Here is a 19,304-nt window from a genome sequence, read left to right on the forward strand (position 1 = left end):
CTATCTCATCTGGAATATTCTGTATCTCGTTTTTAAGAAAGATAAATTCAAACTGGAACAGGTGCAGAGAAGCGCCACTAGGATGATCTGAGGAATGGAAAACCTACCTTGTGACAAAAGACTCAAAGAGCTTGGCTTGGTTAGCCTAACTGAAAGAAGACTGAAGGGACATATGGTTGCTCTCTATAAATACATCGGGGGATAAACACCAGGGAGGGAAAGGAGTTATTTAAGTTAAGCACCACTGTGAACACAAGAACAAATAGCTATAATTGTCCATCAACAAGTTTAGGCTTGAAATTAGACAAAGGTTTCTAACCATCAGTGGAGTGAAGTTCTGCAACATCCTCCAAAGGAGAGAGGGGAATGTGGGGGGAACTTATTGGCTTCAAGACTGACCTTGATAAATTTATGGAGAGGATGGTATGATGAGACTGCCTACAATGGCATGTAGCCAACGTGCAACTGCTAGTGGCAAATATCCCCAATGGCTGGAAATGGGTAACTAGATGGGGAGGTGTTAGGGTTTCCTCCCCACTCTGAACTCTAGGGTACAGATGTGGGGACCCACACGAAAGACCCCATTAGCTTATTTTTACCAGCTTAGGTTAAGAACTTTCCCAAGGGACAAATGTCTTCCTTGCCTTTGGTATCGCTGCCACCACCAAGTGATTTAAACAAACATTTTGGGAGCCCTACCTCCCCCAAAATACACCCCCTCAAGCACCTATATCCCCTTTCCTGGAGATGCTTGAGAATAATATCCTAACCAGTTGGTTACAAAATGAGCACAGATCAAATCCCCTGGGTCTTAGGACACTGAAAACAATCGTAAAAGAAGCTTATTTAAAAAAAGATAAAAGAATCACCTCTGTAAAATTAGGATGGAAGATAACTTTACAGGGTAACAAAAAGATTTAAAACACAGAGGATTTCCCCTCTAGGCAAATCTTTAAAGTTACAAAAACAGGGATAAACCTCCCTCTTAGCACAGGGAACATTCACAAGCTGAAACAAAAGATAACCTAACACATTTTTTTTTGCTATTACTTACTATTTTTGCAATATTCGATGCTTATCTTAGGTATGTCTTAGGGAGATGTATTTTCTCTGCCCTGGATCCTTGTTGACTCCGGGAGACCCCAACAGTAAACCTTCCCCCACAAATTTGAAAGTACTTTTTTCCCTTATCGGTTCTTTTGGTTAGGTGCCACCCATGTTATCTGAGCTTCTTAATTCTTTGCAGCTAAACGAGGAATTAACCCTTTACAGGGTAAAGAAGGATTTTATGCTACCCTTAGCTCTTTGTTTATGACAGGAGCGCTCTGAGTTACTACAGAGAATGCTTTCCCAGGGTCTGGCTGATGAGTCTTGCCCACATGCTCCGGGTCTAACTCAGGGGTACCCAATGCAGTGCATGTGGGCGCCATGGCACCTGTGAGGGCATGCCCGCGTACTAACTGGCGGTCGAGCATCTGCCGAAATGCCACCAAATTTCGGCGGATACTCGACCACCACCATGGTCCTTCATCTGGAGCCTGCCAGACTAAAAAGGGTGGGAACCACTGGTCTAATTGATCATCATATTTGGGGTCAGGAAGGAAATTTCTCCAAGGTCAGATTGGCAGAGACCCTTGGGGGGTTTCACCTTCTTCTGCAGCTTGGGGTATGGGTCACTTGCCGGTTTAAACTAGTGTAAATTGTGGATTCTTTTTAACTTGAAGTGTTTAAACCATGATTTGAGGAATTTGGAAACTCAGCCAGAGGTTAGGGGTTTATTACAGGAGTGGGTGGGGGAGGTTCTATGATCTGTGATGTGCAAGAGGTCTGCCTAGATGGTCATGATGGTCCATTCTGACCTTAACATCTAGGAGACTTGAGACTTGGATGCCCCTGCTCTACAATGGGAACAATTACACTTGGCAAGTCAACTATTCACTCCACTGTGCCTTCAATCAGGCCTCTAGCATGCCGGTGTGTTGTGTGGATGAATGGTCATTCTCTGCACAATGCAGCTATAAAGAGCTACACAAGTGCTAAGGATCATTATCTGTCTGAGGATTTCAAACAACACTACAGACAGAGAATGGACATTGCAGCTGAGGTGTTCAAAGAGCCTAAGGGAGTTTCTGGTGCAGTTTCCACTGAATGTTATGGAGAACTGGCTACCTGACTCCCCTAGATCCCTCTGAAAATACCAGGGTGCAAGGATGACCGACCATTTATTCTTCATGCCATAAACTCACGTCTCTCTCAGCTCTGGGAGCAATCATCATTGTAAAATGTGACAAATATACATGCAACAGTGGGGTGAATTATAGGTTTCTTAAGCATTTGGCCTTGGACGGTATTTGAAACATTATTCCTAACTCTTGTTCTGGTCTATTCCAGACCGTAAGGTTTGAGTGGAGATGATTTTCAGAGGCGTTGAGTAGAAGATGAGGGTTATTATGTGAAAGAGAAATGGGGAAGCTATTGGACTGTAAATCTTGGAAGCTGCATCTTTGGTGTTGGTTTCTACTGGTTTGTGTCTCTTGCCTTTTAGATTGCAAGCTTCTTGGAGTAGGGGTGGCCAAGCACAATGGGCCTCCAACCACAGGTGAGACCTTAAGATTCTACCAGAAGACAACAAGAAATAATAAATATAACTGCTATTTTCTATTTTTTTCCCTGTTACTGAGCATTTGATTTGGAGTTTTCAAAAGACATTAAGAAAAATGGAAACGAGAATTCCATTTTGTGAAAAATGGCACAGTTTTGCACTTTGTTTTCATTGCAATATGGAACAAAAATGAGACTCAAATTGGGTCCCCTGCATTCCAAATAAGTGCCCTAAATAATGGGATAGAAAGCTATTTTTTCCAGGTTTTTTTTTTAATTAGAAATTTCACTCTGTAGCTGAGACACCACCTTGATGAGATTTTCAGTCAAACAGTGTGTTTTCATGAACTATTCCAGTTTCAACAAAATGGCATTTTTCAAAAAGGATACAGTTTTCAAGATATTTTTTTAACCACTCTAGGCGCAAGTAACACAAGCCTGGTTGAAGGTCAGAAGACTGTAAAGAATTTAGGAGTAGAAATCCTGTCAACCTTCAATGAGACTTGTGCAAAAACTTCAACTCTGTCCTGAGTACAGAGCAAAGTTGTCTTCCAAGATTAGTGATGAAAAGAATGGGCCAAATCCTGAAACTTTCTCAGGGGTGAGTTGAATGGAGTTGATGGGCAAGACCATTAAGACATGAAAGATACCATATGATGAACATGTATCCTCATGGGCCTTATAAGAATGATAAATTGAGATCTCAGCTTCATTGTGGAAAGATGCACAAGGCAAGACGGTGTTGAGTAGCACCCCTTTCCCTTCTGATATCTTAGCTGCATTAACAGATTGTGGTGCCTGCACTACTGCACATCCAAATGTGTGTTCAGCATATTTAAATGCCTTATGATCTCTCATGTCTTGACAGATGGACGTCATGACTGGGACAGAAATAAGAAATCAAACCAGTGTGCAGGAGTTTATACCAGGCACTTGGTATTTCTGGATGGCCCTTGCTGTGCTGTTTTCTGTGATGTACGTCCTAATGATCCTAGGAAATGTGTCCATCATAGCCCTAGTGAGGACCCACCCATGGCTCCACACTCCCATGTACTTCTTCCTCTGCAATCTCTCTTTCCTAGAGATCTGGTACACCATAGCATGTGTCCCCAAGGCCATTGGCGTCATACTGGGCACAAGCCAAACCATCTCTTTCACTGTCTGCCTCCTGCAATTGTTTTTTTTCTCCTCTCCATGGGCTCCACAGAATGTTTCCTCCTGGCCATCATGGCCTATGATCGCTATCTGGCCATATGCCACCCATTGCTCTACAGCTCCCTCATGAACAGAACTTTCTCTGCTCATCTGGCCCTCGCCTCTTGGCTGTATGGATTCCTGGCTATCTCTGTGCTCATGTCTCTAATATCCAGGTTGCATTTCTGTGGCCCAAATGTCATCAATCATTTTATTTGTGACATAGATTCCTGGATAGCCCTTTCCTGTGCTGATATGCGCCTTGTTGAGCTGGCAACATTCATCGACTCATTCATTGTTGTCATGGTCTCATGTGCAATAACCCTGGCCTCCTACATTTTCATTATCTCCACCATCTTGAGAATCCCTGCAGCCCAAGGCTGGCAAAAGGCCTTTTCCACTTGCTCGGCCCATCTCACCATCGTGACTATCTGGTACGGCTCTGCCATTTTTCTTTTTCTCATGCCATCTGCACAGAACTCAATGGATTTGAACAAAATTGTCAACATCTTTAACACTATCGTAACTCCACTATTAAACCCTTTCATTTACACTCTGAGAAACAAGGAGGTGAAGGAAGCCTTGGGAAAGACAGTCAGTGAAATATTAAGTGGTTTTAGAAAAGTAGAAATTTCATCAAAATGACCAAAATTTTAATTATAATGTCCTGAAGGTAATTGATATAGGAAGCAAAGGGATTAAGTCATCGATTTTTCAAAGGACTGCCAACTCCTTTTCTTTTGCAATTGCAGTCAGACCTGCAGCCTACCCCAAATCCTAATGTAACATTTCCTTTGTGCACGTTGTTGTGTCTTTGTTTTACAGCTTTCCTCATTTACTATAACAACCTTGACAAATGAGCTCCAGTGGGTGGAGGAAACATTTTTGTGTTTAAGATTCCAAGATGTTAGGTTTGAATGTCACTCAGAAGAATCTATATGGATGGATCCATTGTTAATTACATGAGAACCAAGGGAGGGAGGTTTCCAACTTCCATTGGATGATGTAAGCCTTGCTGAGGCCCTAGGCAGGCTAACATTCATATGTGTGTGTGGTGGGGAGGTGGGGGAGGGAGGGACACTAGAGCAACCCACCACAGTAGCATTTAATTTCAGAAGGGTAAACTACACAAAAATGAGGAATTTAATTAAACAGAAATTAAAAAGCACAGTCACAAAAGTGAAAGGCCAACAAGCTCTATGGAGACTTTTTAAAAACACCATAATAGAGGTTCAAATTAAATGTGTAACTCAAATTTAAAAAAGCATAGTAAGAGGACTACAAAAGTACAACCATGGCTAACAACAAAGTCAAAGAAGTGGCTAGAGGCAAAAAGAAAAAGGAAAATAGGAAATTAAATCCTATTGAGGAAAAAAAAAAGAGAATCGACTCTGGCAAGTCATTTGTAAAAGTATAATTTGGGAGACCAAAAAAGAATTTGAAGAGCATCTAGCTAAAGTCTCAAAGACTAACACCAAATGTTTTTTTAAGTACATCAGACAGGAATCCTGTCAAATAGTTGGTGGGGTCACTGCACAATTGAGATGCTAAAGGAGCACTCAAGTAATGTCAGGCCATTGCAGAGAAGCTAAATTAATTTTTTGTGTCAATCTTCACTGCAGAGGATGTGAGGGAGGTTTCCAAACCTGAGCCATTCTTTTTAGGTGATAAATCTGAGCAACTTTCCCTGATTATAGTGTCAATACAGATGTTGGAACACATTGCTAAATTGAGCAGTCATAAGTTTCCAGGTTCAGATGGGATTCAACCTAGAGTTCTGAAGGATCCCAAAGAGAACATTGCCCAACTACTAAGTGTGGTATGTAACCTATTATTTAATAAGGTTCTGCACCATATAACTGGAACATAGCTAATGTGACACCAATTTTTAAGGCTCCAGAGACAATTCTGGCAATTACAGGGTGGTAAGCCTAATTTCAGTACCAGGGAATTTGATTGAAACTGTAGTAAATAATAGAATTATCAGACAGGTGGATGAACAGGATTTGTTTGCGAAGAGCCAATACAGCTCATGCCTCACCAATCTATTAGACCTGCTTGAGGGGGTTAACGAACATGTGGATAAGGGTGATCTAGTGGACACAGTATACTTGGACTTGCAGAAAGCTCTTGAAAAGGTCCTTCACAAAATCTCTTAAGCAAACTAAATGGTCATAGAATAAGAGGGAAGATTCTCTTATGGATCGGTAACTGGTTAAAAGACAGGAAATGAAGAGTAGGAATAAATGGTCATTTTTCAGAATGGAGAGATGTTAGTAGCAGGGTCACCCATGGATCTGTATTGGGACAAGTGCCATTCAACATATTCATAAATAAACTGGAAAATGGCATAAAAACTGATGTAGAAAAATTTGCAGATGATACAAAGTTTCTCAAGATAGTTAAGTCCAAAGCTGACTGCAAAGAGTTACAAAGGAATCTCACAAAACTGGGGGACTGGGCAACAAAATGGAAGATGAAATTCAATGTTGAAAAACGCAAAATAATGCACATTGGAAAACATAATCCCAACTATACCTACAAACTGGTTAGATCTAAATTAGCTGCTTCCACTCAAGAAAGAGATCTTGGAATGATTGTGGATAGTTCTCTGAAAACATCCACTCAATGTGCAGAGGCTGTCAAAAAAGAGTGTTAAGAATCATTAGGAAAGGGACAGATAATAAGACAGAAAATGTCATAATGCCACTATCTGAATCCGTGGTGCAGCGACACAGTGAATACTGTATGCAGTTTCAATTGCCCCATCTCAAAAAAGATATATTAGAATTGGGAATGGTACAGAAAAAGACAACAAAAATTATTAAGGCTATGGAACAGCTTCTATATGAGAAAAGGTTTAAAAGACGGGAACTTTTCAACTTGGAAGAGAAAAACTAAAGGGAGTGCCCATTGATTGATTTCAACGGTGAGTTACTGGTCTATAAAATCTTGACTGGTGTGAAAAAAATGAATAAGAAAATGTTATGTAATCCTGCACATAACACAAGAACTAGGGATTACCCAATGAAATTAATAAGCAGTAGGTTTAAAACAAACAAAAGGAAGTACTTCTTCACACAATCTACAGTCAGCCTGTGGAATTCCTTGCCAGGGGATGTTGTAAAGTCCAAAAATATAACTAGGTTAAAAAAACAGATATGTTCATGGAGGATAGGTCCATCAATAGCTATTAGCCAGGATGAGCAGAGATGCAGCACAATGTTCTGATTGTCCCTGTCTGCCAGAATCATAGAACATCAGGGTTGGAAGAGACTTCAGGAGGCCATCTAGTCCAACCCCCTGCTTAAAGCAGAGCCACTCACCAATTACTTTTTTGCCCCAGATCTGTAAACATCCCCCTTGAGGACTGAGCTTACAGCTGTGGGCTTAGCAGGCCAATGTTCAAACCACTGAGCTATCCCTCCCCCCCTGGAGAAACTGGGAGTGAATGACAGAGGATGGATCACTCAGTTGCCTGTTCTGTGCATTCCCACTAAAGCACCTGGCAACAGCCACTGTCAGAAGATAGGATACTGGACTAGATGAGTCATAGGTCTGACCCAGTATGGCCGTTCTAATGTTCTTATGTTCTTAAGCAGAGTAGACCTTGTCAGAATATCAGTCAACCAAATAAACATATTCCTGACCAAAGAACATGTTGCAGGAACACACAGAACTCTTAAGTAACTACATAAATACATTGCTAACAAGGTGGTAGAGGAACACACAGACCCCTTGTAAAGAGAAGGATAGGACGACAGGGTAATAGATGAGAATATTTTGTTAGAACTGCCAGGTACAAGGCTGGTAACAACCTACTGTAATATGTAACTTGGTTGTATCAACGTATGAAAGGAAGAGTGTAAGGAGGGATAATAGAATTTGCCCAGGGGACAATATTATGTTGACTGAGTGAAAATCTTGTCACAGGGAAACGTGTTAGTAAAACTGTAGCTTAGTGTGTGGTACCATTTGTTGTTGACAATAAACCTAGCTGAGCCTTTGCCACCAAACTGAGTGTTGGTCTTTTTTTTAATCATTAACATCGAGGTCTGCTGAGTCAAAAAGCTGCAAGCTACACTGGTGCAGCCAACACCAGAGCTCCTGGCACAGCACAGGAGAAAAGCAAATACACACAACAGCATTCACAACAGATGTCAGATTCAGTTTCATGGTGGCATTTTCAAAGGAGCCTGTGGGAATTAATTGCCAATACTTAGTAACACAGCACTGCTCCCATGTTCTTCATGAGGGGTCCTCCAACATGCTCCTGGCCAAGATCCATGAGAACATTGACTCGCTTCTGTACTCAGACCTCTTCAACCAGTTCATATGTCTTTTAGATGCCCTTTCTGGTCACTTATGCAACAACAGGACATGATGACAGAATCTGCTTGGTGTAACGAGTGGTGAGTGAAGACAGTCGTTAATCACTCTCTAGTCACTGACCCCAACAATCTGCTCTTTGGGGTTTGACCAGTCAAGGCACATGTGGTCTTTCCTGAACTGGTTTTGAATATGACAGGGCAATTGTGTGGCCAAGCTCTTCAAATGGAGTTTCTGTAATGACCTGCACTGTAGAGGCAGTCAACTTCAGACTATGTGGCATATCCTTGACGAGTTCCCATTGACTGATTTCAATGGTGGGTTACTGGCTCTTCATCTGGCTGGGCACACTGGGCATACTCTGATTATGAGAAGTTAGGAATTTTAGAAAATTGATATGTGTAAGCTCAAAATCTTGCCTCTCCCACCAACAAAAATTGGTCCAACAAAAGATGTTACCTGAGTAACCTTGTCCCTCTATTATCCTGGGACTGAAACAGCTACAACAGCGCTGCATACATAAAAGTTTACTATTAAACTATTAAGATTAATAGCTTACTATGGTCCTGCTGGCATTGGTTCTTGACACTGTACTTTTTAACATTTTTATAAACAATTTAGATTAAAGCATAAAACAATCACACAGTTGCAGATGATGCAAAAATTGGGGGAGTGGTAAATAATGAAGAGGCGAGGTCCCTGATATAGGGAAATATGGATGTGTGGTAACCTGGATGTAAGCAAATAATGATATGTGTTTTAATGTGGTTAAATTTAAATGTATACCTGCCAGAACAAAGAAAACAGGCCATACTTACAGGATAGGGTCTCTATCCTGAGAAGCTATGACTTAGAAAAAGTTTTGCAGGGCATGATGGATAACCAGCAGAACATAAGCTCTCAGTGAGATGCTGTGGTGTAAAGGTCTAACAATGCTTGGATGCATAAACAGAGGAATCTCAGGAAGGAGTAGAAAGATTTTTTTTTTTTGTATTTGTAAGGGGTGCAACCACTTCTGGGATACTGTGTCCAGTTCTGGTGTTTGCAACTCTAGAAGGATGTTGATAAACTGAAAATGGTTCAGAGAAGAGTCACACGAAAAATGAAAGGATTAGAAAACCTGCCTTATTATGATAGACTCAAAGAGCTCACTCTAGTTAGTTTAACAAAGAGAAGGTTAAGGGGTAACTTGATCAAAGTCTTTAAGTTCCCAGATGGGGTACAAATATTTATAATGAGCTCTTCAGTTTGGTAGAGATAGTTCTAACATGATCCAATGGCTGGAGGTTGAAGCTTAGACAAATTCAGACTGGACATAAGGTGTTAATTTTTGCAATGAGTTCAATTAATTATTGAAAGAATTCACTAAGGGTGGGAAGGAGACTCTGGAAAAATTCCACCATGATTTCAACAGCTTCCATTCCACCATCAACCTCAGCCTGGACCTATCTACATGGGAGGTCCACTTCCTAGATACCACAGTGCAAATAAGTGATGGTCACACTTACATCACCCTATACCGAAAACCTACCAACCGCTATGCCTACCTTCATGCCTCCAGCTTCCATCCCGGGCACATCACATGATCCATTGTCTACAGCCAAGCACTGAGGTACAACTGCATCTGCTCTAACCCCTCAGACAGAGACTAACACCTACAAAATCTCCACCAAGCATTCTCAAAACTACAATACCCGCATGAGGAAATAAGGAAAGAGATCAACAGAGCCAGACGTGTACCCAGAAGCCTCCTACTGCAAGACAAACTCAAGAAAGAAACCAACAGGACTCCACTGGCCATCACATACAGTCCCCAGCTAAAACCCCTCCAATGCATCATTAGGGATCTACAACCCATCCTGAACAATGATCCCACATTTTCACAGGCCTTGGGTGGCAGGCCAGTCCTCGCCCACAGACAACCTGCCAACCTGAAACATATTCTCACCAGTAACTGCACACCGCACCATAGGAACTCAAGCTCTGGAACCAATCCATGCAACAAACCTCGATGCCAACTCTGCCCACATATCTACACCAGCGACACCATCACAGGACCTAACCAGATCAGCCACACCATCACCGGTTCATTTACCTGAATGTCCACCAATGTAATATATGCCATCATATGCCAGCAATGCCCCTCTGCTATGTACATTGGCCAAACTGGACAGTTTCTACGGAAAAGGATAAATGGTCATAAATCAGATACTAGGAATGGCAATATACAAAAACCTGTAGGAGAACACTTCAACCTCCCTGGCCACACTATAGCAGACCTTAAGGTGGCCATCCTGCAGCAAAAAAACTTCAGGACCAGACTTCAAAGAGAAACTACTGAGCTTCAGTTCATCTGCAAATTTGACACCATCAGCTCAGGATTAAACAAAGACTGTGAATGGCTTGCCAACTACCAAACCAGTTTCTCCTCCCTTGGTTTTCACACCTCAACTGCTAGAACAGGGCCTCATCCTCCCTGACTGAACTAACCTCGTTATCTCTAGCTTGCTTGCATATATATGCCTACCCCTGGAAATTTCCACTACATGCATCTGACGAAGTGGGTATTCACCCACGAAAGCTCATGCTCCAAAACATCTGTTAGTCTATAAGATGCCACAGGACTCTTTTCTACTTTTACTAAGGGCATCAGTTTTCCATCAATCTTTTTTAAAAAGAAGATCGGATTATTTTTTAATAAAAGACTTGCTGTAGGAATTATTTTGGGAACATTGTATGGCCCGTGTTATGCAGGAAGTCAAACTAGATGATCACAATGGCTCCTTCTGGCTTTGAAATCTATGGATTTATGAAGTGGTGCTTTTCCCTGTTTCAGGAGTGCTCTGTAGCTGTATATCTGTAAATGGTGACTATCAGGTGAAATCAGGTGCTAGTGGATTGCACTCAAGTACATGCAGCAGAAATCCTTGCTCCATACTCATAGTTGTGGGGTTTCTGAGAACACTTTGTGCCCAGCAAGAGGAATGAACCAAATTATGGCATTTCTCGTTATTTCACAGATGGGGAAAATGAGGCTGAAGGAGGCCTCAGATTAGACACTGACGTTCACGAAGTGTGGGAAGCATTTGGAAAAGTGTGCCTGTTTCCTAGCTGTTAGTACTGGTGCTTTAATCAGGAGATGAGCCGGACATAGCAGAATGTGTTTTACCTTCTAGGGAATTCTGTGAAATTCTGTTCTGATCAGAAATCCCCAGGGTGATGGGTAGGTGAGGGAGGAGTACAAAACATTCCCTCTTGTGCAGCCAATTTGAGCTGCAGTTCATTAATATGGTAGATAGGGCTTAAAGCAGGTGAGTGGTGATCGAAAGAGATTCTAACCAATGCAGATGTCTAGACTTTACTAAAGTCTTTTGGTTTTGGAGTGTCAGGTTCCCCTTTATAATAACAATAGCTCACACTTTCCCAACAGTGTAAAAAGTGGAAGTGATTTAGACTCATCGCACACAATTTAAGCCCCCTGAACATTGCTACAGTGGTGTAGAGTAACCTTCATGGAAATAGCAACAAAGAGTCCTGTGGCACCTTAAAGACTAACATATGTACTGGAGCATAAGCTTTTGTGAGTGAATGCTTCATGGAAATGAGCATCAGGTGAAAAATCTTCCTATAACGGATGTATATTTAGTGTTGGGAAAAGCAAGATATACCCCCATACAATGAACCATTTTTCAGGATCCATGACTGTTGTGTGTCCTCTTGAGAGAAAAAGATTGGGAACAAAGGGAGTTTTTATTGACGAGCTCCGTCAACAGAGCTGGTAAGTTAGACCTGCTAGACAGATACAGCTGGAATTGTAATTAAAAGTAACTGTATTGTGAAATAACTTTGCCTTTTTTGGTAATGTGAGCTAACTGGAAATCCTCCAGCCATTCCAAAAATTTTCCTCATTGAGAAGTCAGCTGACCCATTCTGTTAAAATGGGTACAGCTTACCCCTCTTGTTTAATGTACCATAAAGTCTAGGAAGAACAAAAGGAAATAGTGTTCATTGTACTCTGAATAATTAATAGAGCCAACTGATTTTTTTCATGAAATATGTGGCTAAAAATAAAAATATTTTAGTTTTCATTACAATTTTTCATGTACATTTTTGAGGTTTTCATAAAAAACATTTTTGTTAAACTAAAAATGTTCATTTTTAAATCAAAACATTTCTATGACAGAGTTGTTGGCCTACTGGATGGAGGGAAGCATTATATGTCATATATCTCGATGTAAGTAAGGCTTTGACACAGCTCCTCATGACATTCTCATAGGCAAATTAGAGAAATGTGGTCTAGATGAAATTACTATTAGGTGGGTGCCCAACTGATTGAAAGACTGTCATGAAATAGTAGTTATGAATCGTTCTCTGTCAAACAGGGAAGATGTATCTAGTGGGGTTCTGCAAGGGTCAGTCTTGGGTCCAGTAGTATTCAGTGTTTTTACTAATGACTTGGACAATGGAGTGAAGAGTATTCCTCTAAAATTTGCAGATGACACTAAGCTGGGCGGAATTGCAAGCAATTTGTAGGGCAGGATTAAAATTCAAAATGTCCGTGACAAATCAGAGAATTGGTCCAGACTTAGCAGGATGAAATTCAAGAAAGACAAGTGCAAAGTACTTTGCTTAGGAAGGAAAAATTGAATGCACACCTACAAAATGTGAGTTAAGTGGCTAGGTGGTAGCATGGGTGAAAAAGATCTGGGGGTTATAGTGGATCACAAATTTAATATGAGTCAACAATGTGATGTAGTGGCAGAAAAGGCTAATGTCATTCTGGGGTATATAAACAGGAATGTGGTATTCAAGACATACCAGCAGAGGGGTAGCCGTGTTAGTCTGGATCTGTAAAAGCAGCAAAGAGTCCTGTGACATGCATCCAACAAAGTGAGTATTCACCCACGAGAGCTCATGTTCCAAAACGTCTGTTAGTCTACAAGGTGCCACAGGACTCTTTGCTGCTTTTACAGATCCAGACTCACACGGCTACACCTCTGATTATAATGTATAGCCGCTCCTTCCCCACTTCGACTCTCTGCTGTATCCTAGTCATGTTTTATTACAGTATAGTAACACCATTTGCATCCCTTAGCCTTTGCTTCTGTGTAATCTCTGCAAAATGCAGAGATCCCCTGATTTTCCATGGTCTCCCACTCTTTGCTGCTTAAGACATAGCAGGTCATTGTCTCACTCTACTTGAGGCCTTAGCTGGAGTAATGTGTCTAGCTCTGGGTGGCACACATTAGGAAAGATGTGGATAAATAGGAGACAATCCAGAGGAGAGCAACACAAATGATAAAAGATTTAGAAAAGTTGACCAACGAGGAAAGGTTAAAAAAAATAACTGGGCATGTTTAAGTTTGAGAAAAGAAGAATGAAGGGGAACATCCTAAGAATCTTCAAAGAGGGATAAGAGCTGCTAATAGTCCCAAAGTGGTTTGGGACTATTTAGAAAAACTGGACGAGCACAAGTCCATGGGGCGCTGCATCCGAGGGTGCTAAAGGGGCTGGTGGATGTGATTGCAGAGCCATTGTCCATTATCTCTGAAAACTCATGGCGATTGGGGGAGGTCCTGGATGACTGGAAAAAGGCTAATGTAGTGCCCATCTTTAAAAAAGGGAAGAAGGAGGATCCGGGGAACAACAGGCCAGTCGGCCTCACTTCAGTCCCTGGAAAAATCATGGAGGAGGTCTTCAAGGAATCAATTCTGAAGTACTTAGAGGACAGGAAAGTGATCAGGAAGAGTCAGCATGGATTCACCAAGGGCAAGTCATGCCTGACTAACCTAATTGCCTTCTTTGAGGAGATAACTGGGTCTGTGGATGAGGGGAAAGAATTCCTTGAGTTTAGCAAAGCTTTTGATACGGTCTCCCACAGTATTCTTGCCAGCAAGTTAAAGAAGTATGGGCTGGATGATTGGTGGATAGAAAGCTGGATAGATCGTCGGGCTCAACAGGTAGTGATCAATGGCTCCATGTATAGTTGGCAGCTGGTATCAAGTGGAGTGCCCCAGGGGCCGGTCCTGGTGCTGGTTTTGTCCAGTATCTTCATTAATGATCTGGAGGATGGCGTGAACTGCACTCTCAGCAAGTTTGCAGATGACACTAAACTTGGAGGAGTGGTAGATACGCTGGAGGGTAGGGATAGGATACAGAGAGATTTTTAGAGGACTTTTAGAGGACTAGGCCAAAAGAAACCTGATGAGGTTCAACAAGGACAAGTGCAGAGTCCTGCACTTAAGACGGAAGAATCCCATTCACTGCTACAGACTAGAGACCAAATGGCTAGGAAGCAGTTCTGCAGAAAAGGAGTCCTAGGGGTTGCAGTGGACAAGAAGCTGGATATGAGTCAACAGTGTGCCCTTATTGCCAAGAAGGCTACCGACATTTTGGGCTGTATAAGAAGGGGCATTGCCAGCAGATTGAGGGATGTGATCATTCCCCTCTATTCGACACTGGTGAGGCCTCATCTGGAATACTGTGTCCAGTTTTGGGCCCCACACTACAACAAGGATGTGGAAAAATTGGAAATAGTCCAGCGGAGGGCAACCAAAATGATTAGGGGAGTGGAGCACATGACTTATGAGGAGAGGCTGAGGGAACTGGGATTGTTGAGTCTGCAGAAGAGACCAGATGCTATACATATACATATACATAGACCAGATGCTATTTTCTGCCTAGGCCCCTAGGCCTCACTAAACACTGACAAATGCACAGCCGGAAACCAGTCTGCTCACCTGGGTTTTAACATTGTTCAAATAGATGTTAAGTTTATAAGAATGTATTTAGTGTTTGGATTTTATGAAATGCTGGTGAGTTGCTGCATGCTTTAATCTCACCTATAATATCTGAATCCCATCTTATAAGGATTTAAGCCTTTGCTTTGCAACTATGAAATGTTTGCAATTAATCTGTAAACCCCACAGTCAGGAGAGGAGCATTACCATGTGTGAACTACGAGTTTACTACAAGAGGTGTCATTTCCTGCCCAACAAAAGAAGGCCTGTAGACACCAGATGAACCATTGTGTAACATCAGTGGGGAAAATACTTTGTTGATTGCTCTCTCCACAACCATGAAGAGGGGACGTGCACAAAGCCTCATTCCCTCACAGTTTGAACTTTGGAGTAAGGGAATAAAAATCCCTGACCAGAAGGGACTGGATCATTATGTTGCATGGCATTTGGAGAGGACAATATTTCTAAACATAAGCAAGGGATCCCCAAACTGCTTACCTTGGGTTGTCCCTGAAGCAGTGGTTCTCAAAGCTGGTCTACTGCTTATTCAGGGAAAGCCCCTGGCAGGCCGGGCCAATTTGTTTACCTATCGTGTCCACAGATTCGGCTGATCGCAGCTCCCACTGGCCGCGGTTTGCCGCTTCAGGCCAATGGGGGCTGCAGGAAGCAGTGCGGGTCGAGGGATGAGCTGGCCATCCTTCCTGCCACCCCCATTGGCCTGGAGCAGCGAACCGTGGCCAGTGGGAGCTGCGATCTGCCGAACCTGCAGATGCGGCAGGTAAACAAACTGGCTCGACCCACCAGAGGCTTTCCCTGAACAAGCAGTAGACCGGCTTTGAAAACCAGTGCCCTAAAGGATGTAGAAAGCTGACATATTACAGCAGCTTCTATCTCCTTATGAAACCTAGGACTATAACTCATTTGGAGTGTATGTTTATCTGCCTTAACCTTTTAAATAATTCTCTTCTTTCTTTTTCCTAGTTAATACATATATAGTTAATTTATTATAGGATTGGCTACAAGTGTTGTCTTTGGTGTGAGATTTAAGGTGCAATTGACCTTGTGTAAGTGACTGATCCTTTGGGACTGGGAGTTACCTGAATATTATTGTGATTTTTGGTGTAAGACAAGCTGACCTGGGTGGCAAGAAAGACTGGAGTGTGCAAGGAGACTGTCCGTGACTCCATGGTAAGGCTGTAATAGTGCTTGAGGCACTCATGCTTGATAATTGGTTGGAGAGATCTAAGTATAGAACACACAACCAGTTGTGGGGGTTATGTCCTCGTTGGTCACAGTCTGCCCTGAGTTTGGCCCTCATGTTAGTGAGCCAGTCCAGACAATATAACATCTATATCCCAAACAAGTGCCCTAACCACTAGGCTAGAGAGATAATTTCTTTTTCAGGTTTTCATTTTGATCAGAAATTCCATGCTGGAACTGAGAAACCATCCTGATGAAATTTTCAGCTAAACCCAATATGTTTCCTTGATATGCCTGCCAGAGAATGTTGTGAAGGACAACACTATAAAGGGTTAAAAAAAGAACTAGATAAATTCATGGAGGATAGGTTCATCAATGGCTATTAGCCAACACGGGCAGGGATGGTGTCCCTAACTTCTGGTTACGAGAGGCTGGGAGTGGGCAGCAGAGGATAGATCACTTGGTGATTGCCTATTCTGTTAATCCCCTCTGGGGCACATGGCATTGGCCACTGTCAGAAGACAGGATACTGGGCTACAGATTGGAATTTTTCAATGGGAAAGAGTTTTGTAAAAAAAAAAAAATTGACAAGCTCTAGGCCTAAGTGATGTAAGACCCACTGAAAGTCAGAAGAGTGTATGTGACTTAGGAGTAGAAATTCTAGAACTGTCAACGGGACTTGTGAAAAAAAATGCCTACTCTGTCCTGAGCAGAGAGCAAAATTATTGTCAAGGTGAGGCATGAAGAGAATGGGCCAAATCCTGAAGCTTTCTCAGGGGTAAGTGGAGAAGGGTGGATGGGCTAAATCATCAAGACAGAAAAGATACCATATTGTCAGCCACCCACTGCATCCTCGTGGGCCATAGAGGACTGTTGAGTGGAGCTCTCATCTGTATTGTGGAGGTGGAATGTTGCACAAGGAAGAACGATGTTCAGTAGCACCCATTTTACCTTATCTTCTATTAGTTCTAGTCCCAGATTTCTGAGTCTTCACTTTAGCACATCCAAACATGTATTCAACACGTTTAAATGTCTTATGATCTTTCATGTCTTTACAGATGGATGTCATGGCTGGGACAGATATAAGAAACCAAACCAGCGTGCAGGAGTTCATTCTCCTGGGCTTTCCTGGCACTTGGTATTTTCAGATATTCCTTATTGTGGTGTTTTCAGTTATGTACTTCCTAACCATCATAGGGAATATGTCCATCATAGCCCTAGTGAGGACCCACCCACGCCTGCACACTCCCATGTATTTCTTCCTCTGCAATCTCTCTTTCCTGGAGATCTGGTACACCACAGCATGTGTCCCCAAAGCCATTGGCATCATGCTGGGCACAAGCCAAACCATTTCATTCACTGTCTGCCTCCTGCAATTGTTTTTTCTCCTCTCCATGGGCTCCACAGAATGTTTCCTCCTGGCCGTCATGGCCTATGACCGCTATCTGGCCATATGCCACCCATTGCATTACAGCTCCCTCATGAACAGAACTTTCTCTGCTCATCTGGCCCTCCTCTCTTGGCTGTGTGGGTTCCTGGCTATCTCTGTGCTAGCAACTTTAATATCCAGATTGTTCTTCTGTGGCCCTAAAGTCATCAATCATTTCCTTTGTGACATTGATGCCTTGATAGCACTGTCCTGCACAGACACATGATTTGTTGAGCTTGCAACGTTCATTGTCTCAATCATTGTTGTTGTGATCTCATGCGTGATAACCCTGGTCTCCTACATTCACATCATCTCCACCATCTTGAGAATCCCATCATCTGAAGGCCGGCAAAAGGCCTTTTCCACTTGCTCTGCCCATCTCACCGTTGTGACTATTTGGTACAGCTCCACCATTTTTCTGTATGTCAAGCCTTCTGCACAGAACTCATTGGATTTGAACAAAACAATCAACATCTTTAACACTGTTGTAACCCCGCTATTAAACCCTTTCATTTACACTTTAAGAAACAAAGAGGTGAAGGAAGCAATGCGAAAGGCATTAAGAAGGATGCTAAGTGGTTTTGAAAAACCATGGATTTAGTAGAATTGTAATCCAAAGGACCAAAAATTTAAATAAAATGTCTGATGGTCATTGATATAATTGAATATGAGGCAAAAGGATTAAGTTATAGATTTTCAAAGGACAGTCTACTCCTTTTCTTTTTCAAATGAAGGTGGACACCTGCATAATATCTCAAACCCAAATGTAACATTTCCTTATACTGTACGTCACGGTGGCTTGTTTTTACAGTTTTCCTGAATTACTATAACAACTGGCTATTCACTCACAGATGAGCTCAAGTGGGAGGAGACAATTTGTTTTATGCTGAAGATTCCAAGATTCCAGGTTTCAGTGTCACTTAGCAGGATCTCTGTGTATGCTCCCATTGTTAATTAAATTATGCCCAAAGGAATTATGTTCCCAACTCTCATTGGTTGTTAGAGCTAGATCAAACTGCCATTTTCAAAGTAGCCCATGTGAATTAATAGCCCAGAACTTACTGAATTTAAATAGAAGTTAGGTTTCTAACTTTCTTAGCTGCTTTAAATTCCATCATTCACACTCAAGCTCCCCTTCTTATGTTTACCATATAAGCCTTGTTTTCCAGTAGTGGGAACTTAAATGATGTCATGGAACTTCAAGGAAGAAGTCCATACCAGTTAAAAACTGACCTGGTTTACAGGGCAAATGAAGGGAGTTATAAAAAGTAAAAAGTAAAAATAATATATAACAAAAAAAAGAAAGGGGAAGTTGATAGCAATGGGTATAAATCAGAAGTAAGGAATTGTATAAAATTAATATGGGAAGATAAGGGACAGAATGAGAAATCTTTGGTCAGTCGAGCTTAGGACAATGTTTGTTTGTTTGTTTGTTTGTTTGTTTGTTTGTTTGTTTGTTTGTTTGTTTGTTTGTTATAAGGAACAAAAAGATATTGTCTCTTTCTAGCTAGAAAAGCTATAATTATAATAAATAATGCAGAAAGTGCAAAAGTGTTCCATTAATATTTCTGTTCTCTGTTTGGGGAAAACATATTATATAGTCTTTTCGTATGGCCATGAAAAAACTCTTTCTCTTCCACTGGTACTTCAGGAGGATGTTAAATAGCAGCTACTAAAGTTAAACATTTTAATCAGCAGATCCTGATAACTTGCACCCAGGAGTTATAAAAGAGCTGGCTGAGATACTTCTAGGACTCTTAAAATTTATTTTCAGTAAGTCTCAGAGCAGTGGGTGAGTGCTAGAAGATTAG

The 19,304-nt window shown here is 41.7% G+C and overlaps 1 pseudogene; it reads left to right on the forward strand.

Moving 5' to 3' along the window:
• Positions 1–1,428: 1,428 nt before the first annotated feature.
• LOC115638418 lies at positions 1,429–18,094 on the forward strand (annotated as a pseudogene).
• Positions 18,095–19,304: the final 1,210 nt, after the last annotated feature.

This window comes from Gopherus evgoodei, chromosome 21 (genome assembly GCF_007399415.2).
Source record: "Gopherus evgoodei ecotype Sinaloan lineage chromosome 21, rGopEvg1_v1.p, whole genome shotgun sequence".
Lineage (NCBI taxonomy): Eukaryota > Metazoa > Chordata > Testudines > Testudinidae > Gopherus > Gopherus evgoodei.